The 5,381-nt window shown below is 45.3% G+C and overlaps 1 protein-coding gene across 1 annotated transcript in view; it reads left to right on the forward strand.

The window, feature by feature from the left end:
- LOC146190964 (carbonic anhydrase-related protein 10-like) overlaps positions 1-2,209 on the forward strand; it is a 61,212-nt gene extending 59,003 nt beyond the window's left edge. The window contains exon 8 of the mRNA XM_084600262.1: positions 1-2,209. This exon is cut by the window's left edge and continues 815 nt beyond it. The gene's annotated coding sequence lies outside the window, so the exon portion shown is untranslated.
- The last annotated feature ends 3,172 nt before the right edge of the window (positions 2,210-5,381 follow it).

A 5,381-nucleotide genomic window follows, 5' to 3' on the forward strand; every position in this document is an offset into this window, starting at 1 on the left:
CAGTAGAACAAAAATACTCGTACAAATCTGCATACAAATAAATGCACGCACTGTATGAAGTGAGGCAAAGAAAACTATTTCGAAATTATGAAGATATGGAAGACTCAAGTAGGGATATTTTGTGTTTTCTTTTGTGGCGTTTCGTTACTTAGGCATGCGCACAGAGCAGTGCCTGCAGCGACATGCTGAAGTGCAGGGCTCTATATAGATAATTATATGCTGCCTAAATTTATTTACACGTGGTGCATATTGAGCAACCGGGCTTTTCTTCTGACTTGGCAGACGTTCCACGATATCATGGACCTGGCTTCCCCCTGAGAGACAGATACAGCGTGCTGCTTTACTGCGGATTGGTACGTTTGCGCAAGTTTATTATGACGCGTCAGTTTGTTAGCAGTTGGTTAAACCAAAAACGGCGGTTTAACCCTAGTTAAACCCGGTGATAACGAGCAGAACCACCCGCCATGATGTTCGCGTGCTCCCTCCACGATATCCATTGGACGGGTACTTGTCTAACCGAGACCAAGATTGCGGCGCTTCCACGCGGTGCAGCCAGTAATGCGGACACGCAAGGTTCACCTTACTAAGAACGTAGGGCTTGGTGTTCGATCAGAAACGTTTTCTCCCTTGGCGCGTAGCGCTTCAAAGAGAAACCATGTTTATAGAATCGAAAGCACTTCGACCTTGCGTCCGTGATTTGTTAAACTGGATGCCACTGTCTTCACCAACTTAGATAGTATCACGATAAGAACTTCTAATGAAACCTTCATGTGAGGAGGTAAGGCGGCCTGCCTGACTAGACTTGGGAATCATCTTCAACGGGTCAGCAGTGACACACTGCAACAATTAAGTTCACAAAACTGCTGCTACCAGCAGTATCATGGTTAAAGCTACATCATGCTAATCTTGTTTGATCTGAACCCGCGAGAAGTAGTAACTCTGCAAACGGTTCCAACGAGGATATACGTACTGTAGAAGATACACAGGAGTTCGCATTGTCTGTTGCACTGATAACTCACCCCAAGCTGAGACGTGCGTGTTCGGCCTAGCTTCCATCAAAAAGCTTGCGCGGGGCTCAAGGTTGGATCTGCGAACAACAAGATCTCAGGTCGCACTGACGCATAGGCTGTATTGGCGAATGCCTCCCCAAAAGATCGACGCGTGTACAAATACGGCGAAGCACGAATCAATATCCGTGCGGTCACAGCGGCTTTCTTCTCCTTGCCCATCTTTCTGCTGTTGGCATCGGCTGGAATATAAACGAAATTAAAGGAATACAAAAACGACGTGAAAGCATATCTCAGAAAAGCTTGCAACCCCGATGAAGACTGCTTGTGTCACATATTTCTATCCTTTCGTAACCCTAATACATTTTTGCTGGCCCACAATTCTGTTTGGTTTCATTCGTGTGTTTCGCTAGAAGTAAGACTTCATCCGTGCTGAACTGATTGCGTGAAAGCAGAAGAAAGTAGTTTCACGGAACGTTGTCTGCAAATAAATGTAAAGCAAAAAGAACGTGAAGTAGAGACGCTTAAAGGGCATAAGATAGCTTGAGCTACGCGTCTTGCGTCAGGCCCAACCGGCGTGTATACCTGCTGGCACGTCAGTGATGACGAGATGGAAAGGGCAGCCTCTCACACGGGCGGACGGAAGCTTCTGCGAAGTGTATTTCAAGTCTCCCTTTATGTACTCCCTTGACGCAAGCATCGTCCCATTTTTCTCTTTTCATATCGGAAACCATAGAAGCAGGGCAGTGTATAGAAATCAAAAAGAATTTGCAATCAAGACTCTGACCTTTTGATTTTCTTCTAGTTCTCCTTAATTAATTACGGCAGACGACAGGGTGTGCTTTGATTCACGGTGTACTTAATTTAGCATTAATGTGTACGGGGGCGAAGATAAAAAGAAATATGTTCGGCTCTTTGCGACCGCTAACTCATATCACTTTCAATGGCGCGGCTGTAGAAACTGTTACTTCCTGGTTTGTGTTATACCCCAGCGCATGGATTTATGTTTTTTTTTTTTTTTTTTTGGTTCATAGCATGTTTTAAGGAATTGTAGAAATCATGGCCTCTCTGCGTGGTGGTTTTGAAAGACACCTATGTGAACACTGAGTGTGGAAGCCTCTGTTGACCCTTGTTATATCCTCGATTGATCTACGATCAATAGGGCGGGGATGAATATTTAGGACAATAAAAAGATGCCCGTGATACAGACTTGATCTTACTGCGTCTCTGTCTCAATTCCTTCTGAAAACTATGACACGCACAGCAAGGAGCGAACACAAGCAAATGTAGAAAGGCACGACGCGATGGCTGTTATTTTGCCAACCACATCCGGATTTCTTGCAACGGTGTTCCGCTTTTGTGGCGAAGTTCCCACTTCTGTTGTCTACGAACAGTTGCTCTCACAGCACCAGCTCGTACAGCCTGCTGATTGACAGTGATGGAATCGTGATGAACACTTTGAAGCTACCGCGTCCGTCCTGCGTTTAAAGAATATTAAGTGTGCCCAGGGTAGTAGTGCCAAGTGCCACCTATCCGCCCGCCACGGTCAGCAGGTGGGAAAAGTGAGGAATTGGAGAGAGGATATGGAGATGAAGGGTAGAAGGACAGTGTGTAAGAGGCAGAGTATAGCTTATCGGATTGATGGCATGGCAAGAAAGGAGACATGCACCATCAGATTGTAGCTTCCACGCGGGATGAACATTGACGGTGGCTACCGTGGAAAGACGGGGGTATTACATTGCCGAACAGAATGCAACCGTATAGGGGGGCGCTTGGAGAAAAAGCAGAAAGGTGACTACCGCGAAAAAAAATATATGTTTTTGGTGAGAACTGACGATTGGCACAACACGAAGGCATGAATGAAAGGCGGAGGATGGGGACGCGGTTGGAGAGAAAGAAGAGCAGTAGCGGAGTAGGAAAAGGCGGAAGCGTAAGGCGCAAAGTGGAGAAGAATACGGCGGGGGACAGGCGAAGGGAGTCACGAATCAGTTCGCGCCGCCTGATTCGTAATGTGCCGTGGTAAAAGATGACCGAGCACTAGAGAGACGTGACCATGCCGTCAATGCGCCTCTCGAGATGAGGTCCACGGGGTACAGTGGCTCCTCCCACTGCTGAGGAGACCTCGCATATCTCGTGTATAGACATAGCCTTTAGGAACGCGGCGTTTGTCCGGCATAAAAGCATCAGCCACTGCTGAGATCATACTCCTCCTTTGTAACAATCAAGAACTAGCAAAGAAGTATCAGCTGAAGGTTAGGTGGTAAACTAAAGATTAAGATTTCAGTGCACTGGTATACCTCTCTCCAATACTTTGCTTGAGAATACAGAGCAAAACAAAAACGCCTGCCGAGATTACCTGGAATTTCACATTGCCGAGTATCGTAATCGTCGGGCAACTGTCTTCGTTCCCAAAAGCTAAAACTTCGTAACTACAGCCTGACTAACTTTTCATTTACTGGCTTCACGAACAAAGTGTCTACATAGAAGTAGCTAGACTTTCTCGAAAAACAGTACGCTACGTTGTTTCTGCCAAGCTAGCATTTACTTATAGCATTGCTTGCTGCCTGAAAATGATAGCTCGCGCAATAAACCTTCCTCGTGACAGGAAGCGTCCCGGACAAGAAAATCTGCTTTTCTTCGCAGCGCTATCACCGATTGAGCGTGGTGCACGCACTGGGCGGATGATTTAAGTTAGCAACTGGTCACGCGTCAACTTTCCTTGGAGGCCAGTAAATAAAGTTACTTAAATTGTTGCATGATGAAAACAACGTCACTAGCCCTTTTTCAAGGCTACCTACATCTTGTGCATCTACTACTTTCTTCATCAAGGCAATAAAAAAGATAACTAATCGTTACCAATTAACTTTGGCAGGTTAGAACAGGCGACTCTGAACAGCTCTTAATTGGCTTTCATTGGTAAGAGCTCTCTGTATTCTTTTTTAAAACTACGGTTACATTGAGCTGAGTCCCAACTAAGTTGCGCCAAGGGTTAAAAAAATAAATATTCGAGATAAGACAGAGCAACCATTTAAATATTGCTGCCAGCCGCCTTGGGTAACACAGGCAATTGTTTGCTTCGTAATAATTATTTAGTTAATTGGGTTAATTTTTCTACATTGTTTACTGTTGACTTTAGACAATACATATTATTCGAAAAGCTGGAGACCACGTACCTTCAAAAACCCCCATTCCAATTATTTATAAAGAAAGAAAGCTCCAAATGAAATCCGCGATATACAAAAGAAATCACCCGACAAGCGCATTCGAGCGCTACGATTGTGCACGCTGCTCTCAACAGTAGACTGAGTGAACCAAAATCATTTTCGGCCGTGAATCTACGATCCAGTTCCAGCGTTAGGCTGATACGTTGGCGATGGCTGCAGGTCGCTCAGCCAGCTCGCCGCGCACTCTGCAGCTTGCACCATCGCATGCGCCGACTGGCTCACGCGGGCGAAGAAACCACCGCAGACATATTGACCTGCAGCTGCAAACGGGGCCACGCAACCATGGCCGCAGCTGATTTTGTTCACTCAAGACACGGTTGAGAGCAACGCCATAATTGCGCGCGAATGTCACGTGACTTTATTTTTTGTAATTTGCTAGGTTTCTTTGAAGCTAGGAAAAAAAATAAACGTGTTTCTTTCTTTATTGCACATAAATGGTATGGCGGTTTCTAATGGTGCTCTCCAACTTTGTAAACCACGTTTATTGTCTAAAATCAATATTAGGTAAATTACAAAAATTAGCCTAGTTGACTAATTAATTATTTCTGAAATAAAAAATTGCCTGTGGCGCGTAAGACGACTGGTAACTGTATACAACTAGATTCCCTGGCTTATCTCAAGCATTTAACTTTTTAACCTTTGACACAAGTTACCCGGATCACTCGGTTATACACCGGGTGTCCCAGCTAAATAAGAACAAGGTATTCATCATCATCATCATCATCATCAGCCTGACTATACCCACTGCAGGGCGAAGGCCTCTCCCATATTTCTCCAATTAACCCGGTTCTGTGCTAGCTGCATCCACTTGACCCCAGCGAACTTAACCTCATCCGCCCACCCAACTTTCTGCTGCCCCCTGCTACGCTTTCCTTCCCTTGGAATCCAGTTTGTTACCCTAAGCGACCATCAGTTATTTTCTCTTCGCCCTACGTGTCCCTCCCATGCCCATTTCTTCTTCTTGATTTCCACTAGAATGTCAGTAACTTGAGTTATTTCTCTGACCCAATCTGCACGCTTCCTATCTCTTATGTTACCCCTACCATTAAGGCGGGCAACGTCATCATGAATATGGACAAGATAGTCAAATGGCCGAGGAGTTCTATACAGATCTCTACAGTAGCCAAAGTAGTCAGAACCGTATTGAGAT

Source organism: Amblyomma maculatum, chromosome 4, assembly GCF_055883805.1.
Source record: "Amblyomma maculatum isolate TAMU_Amacu chromosome 4, ASM5588380v1, whole genome shotgun sequence".
Lineage (NCBI taxonomy): Eukaryota > Metazoa > Arthropoda > Arachnida > Ixodida > Ixodidae > Amblyomma > Amblyomma maculatum.